At 37.8% G+C, this 20,112-nt stretch overlaps 1 pseudogene; it reads left to right on the top strand.

Moving 5' to 3' along the window:
• Positions 1 to 1,824: 1,824 nt before the first annotated feature.
• On the top strand, positions 1,825 to 3,518 carry LOC113327010 (annotated as a pseudogene).
• The last annotated feature ends 16,594 nt before the right edge of the window (positions 3,519 to 20,112 follow it).

Genomic DNA, 20,112 nt, shown 5'->3' with positions numbered 1-20,112 from the left:
AGTCGGTTCGTAAAAAATAAAAATAAAAGTTGGGACATGACACATATATTCAGGGAACACGCCATCATGTTCTGCTCGACCATTTGTTGCAGAACACTCTTGGACCAGAGGCAGAATGCCATCAATTTTTTACACAAGCAAAGCTGGCTCAGGCCTTTGTGGTCACACTCAACTAGTTGTCACTTGTCATGCTGGTTTCACTGCCGATCCATGCCAACCCTTCAAATCTCATTAACCACTAATAATTGATCACTTATATACCTCACCATTCTTCCCTGTCCACGGAGAGAGGGTGTGGGGGGTGATGTGAGAAACAAATTAGTGAGCCGGAAGAGAACAAAAAATGGGCCTTTTATGTAATGGTTATGTAATAATTAAGTAACTTGGTGAATGATATTAGCTTGGTCATCTGACAATGCAGCGACATAGGCAAGACAAGAAGTGCTATATGCAACATTGAATGAAGTAGTGTTGGGTGTCCGGGAATCCGAGTATGTCCAACTCAAAGAAGGAAAGCAAGGACATGGAATTGTTCGTCCAATTTCCTATGTGCTAGTCTAGCTAAAGCATAACCAATTAATCAGGATTGGACATTGCAAGCGAAGTAAAGTAATGATGCATCCAAAGGCGTCATTCATTATAGTCAGTTATAAACGCAATGGCAAGGCCTAAGTGGCAGCATCACCAAATAAGCCCTGGTCAGTGCTAGCTAGGGAATCATGGGCCGGCATATTTCATGAAGGAACTCAACTGCTACTTCACTCTACCAAACAATGTTGAATTCTATATTTATTTTATTTTTTATTTTATTTTCGCAACAACTTCATGCATGATACTACCACGTCAGTTAAGGTACAGAACTTCACTCCTCCGCCATCTGTATTATGCGGTGTTTGGGGAAGGAATGTAATGCTCGAATCTTCAGTAGGAAGTTTTATTCCTTATCTCATCTCACCTCATCTCATCAACATGGTTAACTTTACTTTCTAATCTTGGGTTTTCGGTTTTGAAGATTTTAAACTTTGAGGTGTTTCAAGTCTCCATGACATTTTAACTAGCCTTGGTTTTCTTTATTCTTACAGTGTACGGTTTGAAAGAAAAGAACTTGTCCTCACACCACGTGTCAATGTTTTTTTTCCCGAAGAGGAGAGGTTATCTTAATAAATAAAAAAGAGCCCTACAAAGAAAGGGTGACTTCCAGTTCTTTTTCACATTAGATATGAAGAACATCCTGATATGAAGAACATCCTCCCAAAATAATATAATCCTCCCAATTAAACACATCCTCATCACAAAACCAAAAAACCTAATGTTTGTGTAACAAGCACAATCAGTTCATCGACTCCCTTAGGGCAAACAACGGCAAAACGAATCTTGTCCCACACCTCCTGTAAGAATTAAAATCATACATGGAGGGTTATATCCTAGATAGTCCAAGACATACGGAAAGCCTTAATGTTGACTGCTTCAATAGCTTGAGGCTTTTAGCTAATGTGCTTTGTCTTTTGTATGTTTTTGTGTTTTGTGTAAAGATTCATTCAATTTCTTTTTAAAAGCTGACAATCATTCAATTGCAGAAGGTGTAGACGTGTATAGACATAAAAGAATTAAATTGATCCACCATTCGTAACAAGGATCCTACAGTAAAGAGATTCAACGTTAGGTATCAAAATGGACAGTAAGTTCGAGTGTTAGATTTCAAAAATCATGCATGTTCTAGCTACCAATATTATTTTCCAGAGGTACCCAACTGGTTGTGTATATATAAACATGATTAGGAATAAAGTTAAGGCGCCATAAGTTCTAGGTAACGAAGTGAATTAGTGGTACTATGGATGAAGATGAAACAATGAAAACAATGAAGATGAAGGGTCCTGTTGTGGTAACAGGTGCTGCTGGTTACGTCGGTTCATGACTCGTGATGAGACTTCTTCAACTAGGTTATATTGTTCGTGCCACAGTGCGGGACCCCATTTCAGTACTCCTTCCTATACATTTTGTACTTACAACTATATTTGCTTTTATAGTTAGTCTTATCTCATTGTGATGAACATACTAATTATGCAGCTAAAACTGAAAAAACTAAACACTTGTTGGCTATTCCTGGGGCAAAAGAACGATTAACTCTATGGAAGGCGGACCTGGTCGATGAAGGAAGCTTCGATCGAGTGATTGATGGATCTACTGGTGTCTTTCATTTAGCCACCCCAATGGACTTTCAATCAACAGATCCTGAGGTTGTTGCATAATGTGGCTTCATTCAAGTGAATATTGCTCCTTCGTTACACATTGGGAAAACTTACACATTATAGGGAAGCTGATCTGAAGTAATTAATTCGTTATTTTCTTTTTTTCATACAGAACGAAATTATCAAACCCACACTCCACGGAGTTCTAAATGTGATGAAGTCTTGCAAGAAAGCTAAGACCGTAAAGCGTGTTATATACACAACTTCTGCTGGAACAGTATGTGTTGAAGAGCACCAAAAGCCGGTTTATAATGAATCTTCATGGAGTGATCTTGACTTTTGCTGGAAGACCAAGATGACTGGTTGGGTATGTGATCATAACTTTAAAATTTTGATGGTAAGGTGAAAATGAGATGATATTCACCAAGATATTGGTTCTACATGGTAAAACCAGATGTATTTCGTGTCAAAAACACTAGCAGAGAAAGCTTCCCAGGAATTCGCAGAGGAGAATGGCATTCATTTCATCAGTGTCATACCAACATTAGTCGTAGGTCCTTTCATTACGAATAGCATGCCGCCTAGTATGCTCACGGCCTTGGCTCTAATCACAGGTATGTTTAGCCGAGTTTGATAGTAAATATGTATCCAATATCAAAACCTTTTCGATCGGTCTATTAATTATTTTTTTTATCGATCTACAATTTTGACCCAGGAAATGAAGCGCATTATTCAATTCTAAAGACAATCCAACTGGTTCACTTGGATGATTTGTGTAATGCACATATTTTTCTTTGGGAAAATCCTGAAGCTGAGGAGATATATATGTTCTTCTGAAGATACCACAATCTACCAGCTCGCCGACATGCTTCGAAACAGATATCCCGAATACTGCATCCCTACAAAGTATTATTGCTCTCTCTTTCTCTCTGGGTAGATCTATGCATGGTTTCTCTGATAATCACCTTTTTAATGTCAATTTGTTTTTGTAGGTTCGATGGAATTGACGAGTCGATTCAACCAGTTCGTTTCTCTTCAAAGAAACTTACCGACTTGGGATTTCAATACAAGTACACTTGGGAAGATATGTTTGATGGAGCTATTCAATCATGCAAGGAGAAGAAATTATTACCAGCTCTTGAAGACATGGCCTCGGAAGTACTAGTGAAAAAGTAGATGAAGTTTGATTTTATCATCATGCAGTAACATTGCCAACTTCTCTTGCACCATCACCGGCCAACACCACCGCAAGAAAAGCCTCTACCATTTAATTTGGCAAAAAACTACTTATAAGATTGATTATCTACTGAATTTCTTCTTTTGTGTGGCATATTTTTACCTGTGTTTCTTTTTTAAGGGCTTTAACGGTGTAAGGACGTGAATAAGTACCTCATTGTATTGACTTCAAAAATGTTCTTGTTTTACCTTGTGATAAAAAATCATATAATTACCATGCCAAGACAGTGCTAGCTGAGGAGCAAACATACTCATTTTTTTTAGCATGCGATCAATACTATTGCTGATAAAAACGGTTAATACATTTAGTTACTAAAAGAAATTATAAAACAAATTTTGGTTATTAAATGGTGATTTGCCATCAAATTAATTACTTCTTGATCAATAAGTATCTGTGATCTTCCCTAAGCATTACAGACTTAAATGAATATGTTGATAGATCCCCAACCGCACTTTTCAGAAAATCCCCATATTAGTTTTAGCTTTAAAGGCAGAGAGAATTTGAAGATGGCCGAAACTTGTTAACAGGAACTACGTATGTATGAACCTCAAATGGCACTAAGTAGAAACCGAACAAGTGTTTGGTACAGCCGAACCAGCTGCAAAAAATAAATAAAAAGTGAACAATTAGTAAAAATAAAACGATGTCCACAATCTTAAAAGATTGTTGCACTAGTACTTAGTGCACGATTTGCACAAATTTCAGTTAATTTTGAAAACAAGGAATTGGGTTTAATGCTTATAACTCACGTACAGCCACAAGTGTCAGCTCTTAAACCTTCAGTTCTGTTTGTTATTGCCGCATTTAGTTCCCTTCAATCTCATTACACTCTGGGTTTTGAGAAAAAGCAAAACCCAATTCTTGGACGCTCTAATTATGTTAAACGAAAATGGAAAGGAATTAGATTGAAATAAGAAAATTGATTTATATTCAAAATGAAAAGTGCACCAAGCACCATCTAAATGAGTTATAATGAAGTCGTTAAAAATGAATGTCAAACCAGCTGGAGGTGATTCTCATGTGATTTATGCAATGTATGGAAAACAATTTTCCATATGTCAGTACAGGAAAACGACCGTGATAACATCCATTAAATGTCAAGAATTTAAACCGAACTTGATCTATTTGAAGTGGTGCTTGAAGTCCATGTTGAAAAAGCGGGGTCCAACAACACCACCCAATATTTCGTTTAGTAATCTGTATGGACAAACTCGAATATACTTTAAGCAAAAAGACTCAATCTTAAAAGTGTATCAACGAGTTTATATCTCTCTCTTGATTTGATTTACTCAAGCAGGAACTGCGAGTTCTAATCAAATGCAAGGAATAACTTGGATGGTACCAAAGACCAATATCCAAGGATCAATCAATGACAATCAACAACCAAAGGTTGGATTACTCTAATTGATGATCTAACGCACAACCTGTATTATTTCAATTATAAAGATAAAACAATATAATGCGGAAACTGAAATAACACAGATACCAGAAATTTTGTTAACGAGGAAACCGCAAATACAGAAAAACCCCGGGACCTAGTCCAGATTGAACACACACTGTATTAAGCTGCTACAGACACTAGCCTACTCCAAGCTAACTTCGGACTGGACTGTAGTTGAACCCCAATCAATCTCCCACTAATCCAAGGTACAGTTATACTTCGTACGCCTCTGATCCCAGTGGTAGGCTTCTAAAAGGGTATAAATTTTGAGCGCAAATAAAAACGGGGGCCTACAGTAATACCGCAAGTGCACGGTCGTCAGTTGTAGCTCGTGCAAGTACGGGTCGATCCACAGAGATCGGGTGTGTTTTGGAAGTGTTTTAGCTAATTGGGTTCCTAAATTGTTGTTGGGTTTTGAAGCCTTTTGGCTTAAATTGGGCATTGAGTGCTAATGGGTTTGTTCACAATAAAAGGAACTGAGCATGGGCTCAGTTTGGTCTTTGAAGTGCAAATGGGCTTAGGCCTTAAACTTAGGCTTTTGATTAAGCCTGAATTGGATTGGGCCTTAATGAATTTGGGCTTTGGTCTTAAACAACTGGGCTTTGGTTAAGCCCACAGTTGACTGAATTGGGCTTCAGTTTGAATTGAGCTTTGGACTTGATAATGAACTAGGCTTTGGCCTTAACTGGGCTTCAAAGGCTCTTGGGAGTGAACTGAGCTTTTGGGCTCAGTTGGTTGAATCTTTAGTTAGGCCTTTGGGGAGGAAGCAGCAGGAGAAGAAGTGGCAGGGCAGCAGCAGGAGAAGTGGAGTGGCAGCAACAGGGAAGGCAGTGCAGCAGCAGCACAAGTGCTGCACAGCAAGTGAAGGCAGCAGCAATACTGCACAGCAGAGGCAAGTGCACAGCAAGGCCAAGGAAGGCAGCAGCAACAGAGTTGCAGCAAGCCAAGTGCAGTAACAAGAAAAGAAGTAGCAGCAGGGGAAACAAACAATGCAAAGCAATGGAAGAACTAAACAGCAACAACAGGGTGAACAAAAGCAAAACAAAACAAGAATGAACCAAGGCCTAAGGCCAAGGGCAGAGATGTGATGAAGCTGAAATGAAGCAAGGCTAGGCAGAATACAGGCAAACAAATAGAATGGGAAGAAAACTAGCTTGCTATGAGCACTAGTTTCTCCCAATGCTCAATCAAAGTGCAACCTAAGCATACACAGGGAATGGCAAGAAAATCAGCTTTCTTTAAGCACTGATTTCTTCCATTACACAATCAGCACAAAGCTTCTAAGAAATCTAGCCTAGCATTCCTTCAAATGACAGTAAAACAAACATGACAGGAACATTTAACAGTGAAAAACATTAACAATGAACATCAAGCATAGCAGCTAATTGAACTAAAAAAGAAAACAACATTAACAGAACATAATGAACATGGATTGGAAGCAAGGTGACAAACTAAAACATGGTAACACTGAAATTAAAAGAAAACAACAACAATAACCTCACAGTAACAGTTAACAGTGGATGAAACAAGAGCAAAATATGAACTGAACATGGAAATTAACAGAACTTGAAAGTTCTGGATGTAGGCTAATCCTAACATAGTTTTTACACACATCCCTCACCACATATTTATACCCAATTACATCATTAGGGCTTTCCCCCAATTTTCCCCCAAAATCAGTGAAATTAGGTTTTGCAAATTACCTAATTTTATGGCACAATTCCTCCCATGTGCGACGACCCATTCTTCCTCTGACTCCCCTCATGCTATCCACGCCTCCAATTGCTTCATCTATCAATCTAATTCACCAAATCCAATCCTAACAGTGAAGAGGATGGTGGAGTTGTTGAAATAGCTTAATAGGTGATAGGGGTGATGATAGTAGTGATGGGTTGCGGTTGTTGTGGAGAGTTGGTGGTTTGGTGGCTGTTGCAGGAGGGGTGGTGACGACAGGGAAGAAGGTGGTGGTGATGGTGCGGCAGGGTATGGCTCTGCAGAGGGGGTGAGGTCGATGGAGAGGAAGGAGGAGATGTTTGGTTGAGGTTAAATGGTTCGGTTGCTAGGGTGTTATGCGGGATATCAAGGTTCGATGTCCAGCGAAGGTAAGCCGCTGGATGCGAAGGTTGGTAGATCTAACGGTAAGATAAGAGATGAATCGATGCAACCGTTGGATTTTGAAACACAACGAAGTCAACGGTTTCAGATGATGTTAGGTACTGTAGTGTTAAGCGGAAGTATCAAACTTTGATGCACAGCAAGGGAGCGACCGTTGGATTCAACTACCATCTAATCTGAAGGCTTGGAATTTCAGCGCTGTGGTGCTCGGCAGAGACTTCAGATTTTGATGCTCTATGAAGGAGCGACCATCGGATGCGTCTGGGAACTGATCTGACGGCTGAGAACGGAGGCGCTTTTGTGTGTAGAAAATGAGGTTGTGCGCACCATTCTTCGCGGCTTCCTTGCGTAATTTCTCCCGGCTTTTCACTACTTTTCTGCTCTTTTCGCTCCGCGACTCATCCGAACTTTATTTACTACCTAAAAATGCAAAATTAATTAATAAAAATATTTATTCTTGAAAACAATGAAAATACAGAATATGGGATAAAATGTAGAATTAATGCACAAAAGATGAGTTAAAATGCCAACAAAAAGGGATAAATATATACAATATTTGGCACTCATCAAATACCCCCAAACCTGAATTTTACTTGTCCTCAAGTAAAACAAAACTAGGGAAATCCTAACTATACCACTGTCGCTGGTCTCTCGAATGCATTTAGCGTATGCACTAAGCCTTTTAAACCACTAAGTGTCCCTAGTGGACGAGTTGAAGTCTCGTGAAGGTTTGCTTAGAACGTACCTACAAAGTTCTAGGTCAAAATATAAGCTCAGATTCCATCAAATGTGACATGTGCAAAACAGTTAAGCTCACAGCAAAATGGAGATGTCAATCTAGCTATCGAAGGCACAATCCTAGCACTGATAACAAAAAAAGGACATGTGATAAGAGTGTAAAGTGTATCTACACATGTGTAAAGAAAGATCTGAAGTCATGACTACTAATCACCAAGAGATAGTTTCTCAGGCTAAGAACTGAGGTCGAAATCTAGCTAGCTGTCCGGACTTTACGAGAATTGTGAATGAGTTGGAGGTATTTCACAATTTCTCGCGTTGTACATCAATGGCATACACCCTCCTTGCTTATTACAACGAAACAACAAAAGATGACTATTTACATGACTCTTATTTACATTGACAATCTCTTTTATTTTTGGAACAAGAGAGATGAATTGATAAAACTTGATTTTTTTGGTATTTTTCTGATATTTTTTTCTCTTTTTTTTTCTGAATATATACATCGTTTTTTTTTTTTTTTTTTTTTTTTTTTTTTTTAAGGAAACACTTTTGATACATAAAAAAGAAACAAAAATTACATGACACTTTGCAAGAGGTAGCCCTTTTTGATGCACCCAGTTAAATTCGATGGTTGTTTTCTTAATGTAACCTCCATCTTCTATCCCAACCAACCAAAGAACAAGCTAATCAAGTTTCGTTCAGTATTCTAAAGTGATTGGCAATCGTAACTTCCTATCCAACACCTTGAAGATCGAGGCCATACATGTATTGGTAGATCGTGCGCGTGCAAATTTCTTATCACTATGTGAATTGTGCTAGAATCAGGGTGCCTAAATATCTAGACTAAGACTCCTAAAAAAAAAATACATATTTGCACAAGAGTCAACATTTCAAGGTAAATGAGCTCCATTTTTATGTTTTTTTTTTCAATTTTTTATTTTTTAATTTTTTTGAATTTTTTCGATTTTTTCAAAAGAAGAAGGAGTTCGTTTTCAATTATAGCATATTATCATGGTATCCATTCCATACCCCCAAACCTAAACTAAACATTGTCCTCAATGTTTCAAAAGATAACAAAATTATAATGCAACATATGAAGAGGAACATGCTAAGTAGAGTAAAAGGAGAGAGAATACCCGATTCGTCGAAAACACGAACCGAACTCCATTATTCACCGGCTAGAATCCAACATTTTCAACTTAGCTTATATTGGATTAGCAAAAATATATACAAAAGGAAATTTAACTAACACATTATCTACAAGAAAATTTGGTTTTAAAAATAGGGAGCAAAGTAGAAATTTGGTTTTTTTTTTTTTTTTTTTTTTTTTAAGAAAATAAAATTTGGTTTTTGAAATGGGAGCACGCCCACTGTGCAAGCCTCTAATGGAATGGAATGAAGGCTGCGGCCTACGAAAATCCAAGTTTTAATTTTGAAAGTTCAATTTGGCCCAGTTGGTTAAGGCCCGACGTTTGTTTTAAAACTTTGGTTTCGCGGTCCACTTTTCAAGTCCACAATCGGTTACAAGCTCAGCTGGGTTTAAACCCAGAGTCCAAAATACAAGTCCAATGAAAGAATTTAAACAAGCCCACACAAAATAAATACAAGCCCACAAATTAAACAAACAAGCCCACAAATAAATTATTACAAACCCAAAATAGAAAAATAAAAAGCCCAAAAAATTGGGTTAATTATTACAAGCCCACAATTAAAGAAATTTGGAAGCCCACAGGTTGGGTTCTCTCAATGGAATGGGTTTAGGCTTACCTTTGTAGCACAGCCCAGCTGCTCTGATATTGTTGCAAAAACCCAGTTGGGTTTTGGTTCTTTTCCTTGGTGGCGTCCCAGCAGAGGAAGAACAGGTTCAGAACAGCAGGTCCAACAGCAAATGAAGTGAAGCAGATGCAGATGCAAATGCTATGCAGTGAAATGCAAAATAGCTAAGAAAAACACAGATAAAACACAGCACCAATCCCCGGCAACGGCGCCAAAAACTTGGTGGGCCCGGAAAGTGTATAAAAATGAAGCAATAAAAACGGGGGCCTACAGTAATACCGCAAGTGCACGGTCGTCAGTTGTAGCTCGTGCAAGTACGGGTCGATCCACAGAGATCGGGTGTGTTTTGGAAGTGTTTTAGCTAATTGGGTTCCTAAATTGTTGTTGGGTTTTGAAGCCTTTTGGCTTAAATTGGGCATTGAGTGCTAATGGGTTTGTTCACAATAAAAGGAACTGAGCATGGGCTCAGTTTGGTCTTTGAAGTGCAAATGGGCTTAGGCCTTAAACTTAGGCTTTTGATTAAGCCTGAATTGGATTGGGCCTTAATGAATTTGGGCTTTGGTCTTAAACAACTGGGCTTTGGTTAAGCCCACAGTTGACTGAATTGGGCTTCAGTTTGAATTGAGCTTTGGACTTGATAATGAACTAGGCTTTGGCCTTAACTGGGCTTCAAAGGCTCTTGGGAGTGAACTGAGCTTTTGGGCTCAGTTGGTTGAATCTTTAGTTAGGCCTTTGGGGAGGAAGCAGCAGGAGAAGAAGTGGCAGGGCAGCAGCAGGAGAAGTGGAGTGGCAGCAACAGGGAAGGCAGTGCAGCAGCAGCACAAGTGCTGCACAGCAAGTGAAGGCAGCAGCAATACTGCACAGCAGAGGCAAGTGCACAGCAAGGCCAAGGAAGGCAGCAGCAACAGAGTTGCAGCAAGCCAAGTGCAGTAACAAGAAAAGAAGTAGCAGCAGGGGAAACAAACAATGCAAAGCAATGGAAGAACTAAACAGCAACAACAGGGTGAACAAAAGCAAAACAAAACAAGAATGAACCAAGGCCTAAGGCCAAGGGCAGAGATGTGATGAAGCTGAAATGAAGCAAGGCTAGGCAGAATACAGGCAAACAAATAGAATGGGAAGAAAACTAGCTTGCTATGAGCACTAGTTTCTCCCAATGCTCAATCAAAGTGCAACCTAAGCATACACAGGGAATGGCAAGAAAATCAGCTTTCTTTAAGCACTGATTTCTTCCATTACACAATCAGCACAAAGCTTCTAAGAAATCTAGCCTAGCATTCCTTCAAATGACAGTAAAACAAACATGACAGGAACATTTAACAGTGAAAAACATTAACAATGAACATCAAGCATAGCAGCTAATTGAACTAAAAAAGAAAACAACATTAACAGAACATAATGAACATGGATTGGAAGCAAGGTGACAAACTAAAACATGGTAACACTGAAATTAAAAGAAAACAACAACAATAACCTCACAGTAACAGTTAACAGTGGATGAAACAAGAGCAAAATATGAACTGAACATGGAAATTAACAGAACTTGAAAGTTCTGGATGTAGGCTAATCCTAACATAGTTTTTACACACATCCCTCACCACATATTTATACCCAATTACATCATTAGGGCTTTCCCCCAATTTTCCCCCAAAATCAGTGAAATTAGGTTTTGCAAATTACCTAATTTTATGGCACAATTCCTCCCATGTGCGACGACCCATTCTTCCTCTGACTCCCCTCATGCTATCCACGCCTCCAATTGCTTCATCTATCAATCTAATTCACCAAATCCAATCCTAACAGTGAAGAGGATGGTGGAGTTGTTGAAATAGCTTAATAGGTGATAGGGGTGATGATAGTAGTGATGGGTTGCGGTTGTTGTGGAGAGTTGGTGGTTTGGTGGCTGTTGCAGGAGGGGTGGTGACGACAGGGAAGAAGGTGGTGGTGATGGTGCGGCAGGGTATGGCTCTGCAGAGGGGGTGAGGTCGATGGAGAGGAAGGAGGAGATGTTTGGTTGAGGTTAAATGGTTCGGTTGCTAGGGTGTTATGCGGGATATCAAGGTTCGATGTCCAGCGAAGGTAAGCCGCTGGATGCGAAGATGGTTGGTAGATCTAACGGTAAGATAAGAGATGAATCGATGCAACCGTTGGATTTTGAAACACAACGAAGTCAACGGTTTCAGATGATGTTAGGTACTGTAGTGTTAAGCGGAAGTATCAAACTTTGATGCACAGCAAGGGAGCGACCGTTGGATTCAACTACCATCTGATCTGAAGGCTTGGAATTTCAGCGCTGTGGTGCTCGGCAGAGACTTCAGATTTTGATGCTCTATGAAGGAGCGACCATCGGATGCGTCTGGGAACTGATCTGACGGCTGAGAACGGAGGCGCTTTTGTGTGTAGAAAATGAGGTTGTGCGCACCATTCTTCGCGGCTTCCTTGCGTAATTTCTCCCGGCTTTTCACTACTTTTCTGCTCTTTTTGCTCCGCACTTCATCCAGATTTTATTTGTTACCTAAAAATGCAAAATTAAGTAAGAAAAATATTTATTCTTGAAAACAATGAAAATACAGAATATGGGATAAAATGTAGAATTAATGCACAAAAGATGAGTTAAATGCCAACAAAAAGGGATAAATATATACAATATTTGGCACTCATCACCCAGCAGGATACTGTGCACTTGATTCCTTTAGCTGACCTCACCCACAACTAAGAGTTGCTACGACCCAAAATCGCAAGCTTTGACAATAAACAAATCTGTCTCCCAAAGACAAGTCTATCAAAGGATCAATCTGTCTCCCACAAATAAACCCTAAAGGTTTTGTTCCGTCTTTTGATAATAATCAAGGTGAACAGGAACCAATTGATAATCCGGTCCTATATTCCTGAAGAACAGCCTAGAGTTATCAATCACCTCACAACAATCTTAATCGTATGGTAGCGAAACAAGATGTTGCGGAACCACAAACAATGAGACGAAGATGTTTGTGATTACTTTTTATATCTCGCCTATCGGAGATATCAATATCAAGCCAATCAATTTGATTTTACTCGTACGATATAAGATGCAAGATCAGATCACACAACTACGATAAAAGTAGTATCGGTCTGGCTTCAAAATTCCAATGAAGTCTTTAAGTCGTTAACCTGGTTTTAGAAGAAGAAAACCAAAGGTTAAAGGAGAATCGACTCTAGCACGCAAACTAGTATCACACGTAAGGTGTGGGGATTAGTTTTGCACAATACTAGATGTCTCCTTTATATAGTCTTTCAAATCAGGGTTTGCAATCAATGTTAGCTTAGTAACAAAGCATTCAATATTCACCTTTAGATGAAAACCTGATTTAGATTCAAGTTAATATTTCTCAACCGTTAGATCGAAAACTTAGCTTGTTACACACACTTGACAATGCATGATTCTAGGTTTGTTAACCGTACCCAAACATGTGCACTTGTTGGTTCAACGATAAAAGGTTAGCCATATGAGCATTTCATATCAACCATGTTCTTCTTCACCATAACTAGTTCAAATGACTTCAAACTAATTAGAGATTTGTTCAATTGCAAGGAAATCTCATGTACTACATAAGACACAATTGAAGCAAAGATGATTTGATTCACTTGAATCGGTTCATGAACTTTTATAGCCACGGTTTGCAAACTGCATTCGTTAGTCTTTTTAAGTTTAAGTTCAGAAATCATCTTCAGATATATAACCTTCTCAAGTTCGCAGACTGGGTTCGCGGACTTAGGTTATCGGGCAGAGTTTACAAACTCCAGCATAAATTCTCGGGAATGAGAACTTCGCCGGTTCGCGGACTGGGTTCGTGGACTGGCTTCACGCAAGTAGTTTTCCAACTCTAGCAGAAATTCTCGGGTTTGAGAACTTTGGCAGTTCGCAGACTGAGTTCGCGTACTTGGCTCACGCCATTCTTCCGGTTCTCTTGATCAACAAAGTTCGCAAACTTTGGTTCAAGGAATAGGACTTATACATAAATGTGTTTCCACAACAATGCTTATGTCCACCATTGGCTATGTAATCTAAACTCTCATTTCAATCATTGAAACATTCTTAGAGGACGTTATACAGTTGTTACACCATTTCTCGTCAAAGCAATTTTCAAGATGATTGAAACATATCATGACTTTCTTCACATGGTAAAGATAAACTTGATCGAAGCGAAAAGCTTACCAACACATATTTCGAGATATAGATAGGCGAGGTATACTCTGCTCGAAATACCAAATGTGTATAATCAAAGTCTATATATATAGCATACGACTTCTTGTATCAAAGAGTAGGAGATAGAGTAGATAGACTTTTGAGTGATGGATAAGTTCAAGTCTTCACATACCTTTTTGTCGAGAAGTTCCACCGGTTCCTTGAGTAGTTCTTCTACTTGTATGATGAATCGCCATGAAGTCCTTGAGCTCAACTACACTTTCTATCCTAGTCCGAGACTTAGCTATAATAGACTAGAGGATCACTAACATTGACAAACATGCTTGAGATAGCAACGCATGCGAGTTCGACCGAGCAATGGTCTAACAGATGTTAGCAAGAAATGTGAAAGTTTTAAAGAAATAGGTAAAAAGAAAAGAAGTATATAAGTTTTCGATATTAACCAAATCAAACCTGCAGTTAAGAAAAGGAGAAGAAGATCTCAAGGTAAGGAAAATCAAGTCAAAGAAAATTTGAAAGTAAAGAAGAAGATAAACAAAGGAAACTCCGTTCACGATCAGCGTATTGATTGAAAGTTATGTGAAATGAAAAAGATAAACAAGATGAAGAACATTGTCCCTGATTTTCATTTTTAAAGTCTTCATTCTAAACTATGATTTTCTAGTTTATATTATCTAGATTTATGAAAGACGCACTAATGCAAATTAATCCGAAAATTAGTTTTATGAAGAACAAGTAACGTTGCCAATCAGATGTTATTTTTAATTTATCAGTTAACATAATGATATTTAAAATTAAACTTTACTTAATTAAGTGTATTATATTTGGGAAACACTTTCAAGATTTGATAACAACTTTCGACTTGAAAATCTATTTCGATTCTATGGCACCATTTTATGATAACGTTATGCACATCTTATGCACATCAATTTTGTTTTAGCAGTTTCTTCGGCTCCAATTGCCTTGCATAAGCACTGGAACAAACAAGTTTACATCTTGATTAATTAGATGGAAGCGAAAACACAACTTATTTGCATCTTGATTATTGAAGTTCAATGTTTCTTATTGAAATCTTCGTAATATATTTTCCGAAAAAGTTATTGTTTTTGTTATTGTGTACGATTGATATTATCCAGTGTAACAAAAACATAATTCATATGGATGCATTCATCTTCATCTAAGGTAAATCTACAACCCAAAACTTCCATATTGAATTTGTAGATTGAAAAAAAAAAAAAAAAATTGAAGCGAAGGTTCATCTTCACCCCATCTTCATCTAAGGTTCATCTTCACCGCTGGTGGTTGAATTTTGGTCGTTCAGTTAAGTTTATACCGAGCGGTCGATACTCCACAGCTCGGTAAAGACACGACCTCACCTGGCTAAGTAGAAAATTTTCCACTTGGCCAGGACAATTTGCTAGTTTTCCAGCTCCATATTAGGTGCAAAACTAACAAACTGGCCAGTTTGCTATGTCCATAAGAACATGCGTAAGACTTATATAAACAAAATAGTTCATAAGATATTGTAAAAACTGACGCATGTTCAGTTGAAAACACCTAGAGAAAGAACTATGATGCATATATATTGTCTAGACTGAGTTATAGAAATGTAGGCAAACCAAGATTGGAAAAAATCCAACCACTATGATCCATAGTTAACTGGAGGCAGAAACAAGGTTTGTGTGTACAATAATGCCACGGGAAACTGAACTACACGATTGGGAATGTAAAATTAAACTTATAGTTCAATGAGCAGATCGAAACATGGTTTTCGCACTAAAGATGTGTAGTTCCTATTAACCATGGGTTACCTAGCTACTACAAAAGAATGGTTCACGTTTTGGGTCATTAATGGAGAACTTGGTACTGAAAAAGCGGGGGCCTAATAACCGCACCCAATATTTCTCTTAGCAATTTGTATGGACAAACTCCAATATACTTTCTAGAGAATTTACTAGACAGTTAGACTCAATCTTAAGAAAAGTATATCAAAGAGTTTATATCTCCATTTCTCAATTCAATCCGCAATCAAATAAATAGGAATTTGCGATCCCGATTGAATAAGAGAAATAACTTGAACGGTACCAAAGACCAATGTTCGAGAACTGATTGAACTTAACGCACAACCTGTGACATTTCTATTATATAAACAAATATAATGCGGAAAAGAAATAACACACACACCTGAAATTTTGTTAACGAGGAAACCACAAATGCAGGATAACCCCGGGACCTAGTCCAGATTTGAACACCACACTGTATTAAGCCACTACATATACTAGCCTACTACAAGTTAACTTCAGACTGGAATTTAGTTGAACCCTAATCAATCTCACACTGATTAAGGTACAGTCGCTTTCCTTATGCCTCTGAAACCCAGCAGGACTCCGTGCACTTGATTCCCTTAGCTGATCTCACCCACAACTAAGAGTTGCTACGACCCAAAGTCGAAGGATTGATAAACCTATTTGGCTCACACAGAAAAGTCTATTGATATGAATAAATATGTCTCCTACAGAAATACCCAAGAGTTTTTGTTCCGTCTTTTGATAAACCAAGGTGAAGAGGAACCAATTTATATACCGGACTTATATTCCCGAAGAACATCCTAGAAATATCAATCATCTCACAATAATCTTAATCGTATGGTAGCCAAACAATATATTATGGAATCACAAACGATGAGATGAAGATGTTTGTGATTACTTTTTATATTACCTATCGGAGATTAAATATCGAGAAAATCTTAGAGAAAATAATACTCGATCACGATATAATACAGCAAGATCAGAACATGCAACTACAGAGAAAATAGTTGAGTCTGGCTTCACAATCCCAATGAAGTCTTCAAGTCGTGAACCTACATGGTTTCGTGAAAAACCTAAGGTTAAAGGAGAATCGACTTTAGTCGCAACTAGTATCACAGAATAGATGTGGGGATTAGGTTTCCCAATTGCTAGAGTTCTCCTACATATAGTTTTCATACCATGGTTTGATATCTTTGAAACAAAGCAATCGATATTCATCGTTAGATGAAAACCTGATCTAAGAGCCAAGCTAAGTTTGCTTGAAACCAAAGCAATATCTCTCCGTCGTTAGATGGTCTTAGCTTGTTACAAACAAATAAAATATGCTTTCATTTAGATAAGGGTAACCGTATCTAAACATGTGCGGTTGATTCAACAATAGTTAACCGAAGTTAGCCATATGAGCACTTTTATATCAACCATATTCATCTTGATCACAACTAGTTCAAATGACTCAAATTAAACTAGTTATGGAGTTGTTCAATTGTTTATATTCACCTAGAAGTATACAAGACACAATTGAAGCAAAATCGATTTTGATTCACTTGAATCAATTCATGAACATTGTAGCCACGGTTTGCAAAAGATTGCATTCCTTAATTTATAAATGTATTAGTTCATGAATAACTGATTTGAGAACATAATAATCTCAGGTACGCATACCGGTTTGCATGCCTAAATGGTCGTACTGAATTTGGGTTCGCTAGTACGCATACCAACAACTTCAGTAGAATTCCGGAACTTGAATTTTACGCCAGTACGCATACCGGTATGCATACTTAAGTTCCCGGACTTCACTTAACTAATGAGTACACATACGGGTATGCATACCATGGTTCTCGGACTTTCACCAAACCAAACAGTACGCGTACGGGTATGCATACCATGGTTTCCATGGTTTCGGATATGGACAACATATATGCAAGTACGCATACTATTCTATATCCAATCATGGTTAGTCATTCTAAACTCCATTTTCAATCATTGAAACTTTCTTAGAGGATGACCATAGTTGTTTTCACTAACTGTTAGCATCAAATCGATTTTCAAGATATTGAAATAATCAATACGAAGCATTATGAGTCTACATAAAATGAATGTATCACATAAATCATGTAAGATGTTACTTGGCAATTTTCACATGATCATCTTTTGACTTGCGTCAAGAATATAAGATGAACTTGGTTAAAGAGAAAGCTTACCAACACATATATGTAAGCGAGTTAAACTCAGCTCGAAATATCAAATGTGCATAATCGAATACTATATAGTGATACAACTTTTGTCTCAAGAAGGGAGATAGAGTAGAAATACACTTTCTGAGTGATAGATGAGTTTCAGTCTCCACATACCTTTTGTTGATGAAGTTCCACAAGCTTTCCTTAGTAGTTCTTCATCTTCAATCGATGAACGCCGTGAAGTCTAAAGCTCAATTACACAATCTATCCTAGTCCGATACATTATTATAAGTAGACTAGAAATCAAGACTTATAGTTTTGATCACTAAACTTGGCAAACAAGCTTGAGATAGCAACGCTTGCGAGTTCGACCGAGAAGTGTTCTAACACGTACAGACTCAAGATCCCCCCTCAATCAATGCTTCTTCATCTCAACAAGACATTCATAACTTCTTAAAGGTTGGAATGACCAGACTGGAAGCGACTACCACTAATGGAAGGAACTAATAGGGAAAATTTTCTAAAGTTGTCTCATAAAAGTTGGGATGGGACAGATATCTTAAACTCAACATAATCAAATAATTTCAAGCCATTGGGTTCAACTGCCAAACAATCAAGTGTTTGGGAAAACATCATAGAGAAGTTCACCAAAAAACTTGTGAAATGGAAGAAGGGATACTGAAAATGCGGGGGTCTAACAACCTCGCCCAATATTTCGATTAGCAATCTGTATGGACTAACTCCAATATACTTTCTAGAGAATCAACAAGACACTCAGACTCAATCTAGATAAAAGTATATCAAAGAGTTAATATCTCAATCTCTCGATTTGATTTATACTCAAGCAAATGGAAATCTGCGAGTCTTTATCAAATACTAGAGAGATAACTTGGATGGTACCAAAGACCATTATCCAAGTGTCAATAAATTTAAATGAACAACCAAAGGTTGGATATTCTAATTGATTGATCTTAACGCACAACCTGTGATATTTCAATTATATAACAAAATATAATACAGAATAGAACTAACACAGACACCAGAAATTTTGTTAACGAGGAAACCGCAAATGCAGAAAAACCCCGGGACCTAGTCCAGATTGAACACCACACTTTATTAAGCCGCTACAGAAACTAGCCTACTACAAACTAACTTCGGTCTGGACTGCAGTTAAACCCTAATCAATCTCACACTGATTCAAGGTACAGTTGTGCTCCTTACGTCTCTGATCCCAGCAGGATGTTACAGACTTGATTCCCTTAGTTGATCTCACCCACAACCAAGAGTTGCTACGACACAAATTCGAAGACTTGATAAACAAATCTGTATCACACAGAAAAGTCTATAGGATTGAATAAATATGTCTCCCACAGAAATACCTAAGAGTTTTTGTTCCTTCTTTTGATAAATCAAGGTGAACAAGAACCAGTTGATAAACCGGACTTATATTCCCGAAGAACATCCTAGTATTATCAATCACCTCACAATAATCAAAATCGTCGTATGGTAGCGAAACTAGATATTGTGGAATCATAAACGATGAGACGAAGATGTTTGTGATTTCTTTTTATCTTTCCCTATCAGAGATATAATCTCAAGCCAATTATTCAATTGAACTCGTACAATAGAAAATGGCAAGATCAGATCGCTCAACTACAAGAGAAGTGGTTTCGTCTGGCTTCACAATCCTAATGAAGTCTTTCAGTCGTTAACCTACAGGGTCTCGAGAAGAAACCTAAGGTTAAAGGAGAACCGACTCTAGCAAAGCCAACTAGTATCACACAGGAGGTGTGGGAATTAGTTTTTCCAGTTTCTAGATGTCTCATTTATATAGTTTTCAAATCAGGGTTTTCGATCTAAGTTACCTTGGTAACAAAGCATTCAATATTCACCGTTAGATGAAAAATCTGATTTAACCAAGCTAATATCTTTCAACCATTAGATCGAAACTTAACCATATTCATATTCTTCACAACTAGTTCAAATGACTTCAAAAGAACTAGTTGAAGAGTTGTTCAATTGCTTAGGTCTTTGAATAGACACAATTGAAACAAAATCGGTTTGATTCACTTAAATCAATTCATGAACAATATATCCACGATTTGCAAAGATTTTATTCCTTATTGATTTATTGTTCAAGTTCATGAACTTCCGATTTGAGAAATATAACCAGCTACCGGATTTGAGTTTACAAACTCAGCAGAAATTTTCGGTTCGAAAACTTCTGCTGGTACGCGTACCCAACCTGTCTCCTTCACCAATACCGTATGCACAAACTTGGTTTCCGGCTCATGGATTTATACACTAATATGCGAACAAATTATATATGCTTATATCCATAGTTGGTTACGTAATCTCAACTCTACATTTCAATCATTGAAACATTTTTCTATAATGTTATAACAGTCGTTATTCACAACTATCGTCATCAAAGCAGTTTTC

This window comes from Papaver somniferum, unplaced genomic scaffold, assembly GCF_003573695.1.
Source record: "Papaver somniferum cultivar HN1 unplaced genomic scaffold, ASM357369v1 unplaced-scaffold_10, whole genome shotgun sequence".
In the NCBI taxonomy this organism is placed as follows: Eukaryota; Viridiplantae; Streptophyta; class Magnoliopsida; order Ranunculales; family Papaveraceae; genus Papaver; species Papaver somniferum.
The sequence above is the reverse complement of the archived record's forward strand: the minus strand, read 5'-3'. Positions and strand labels throughout refer to the sequence as shown.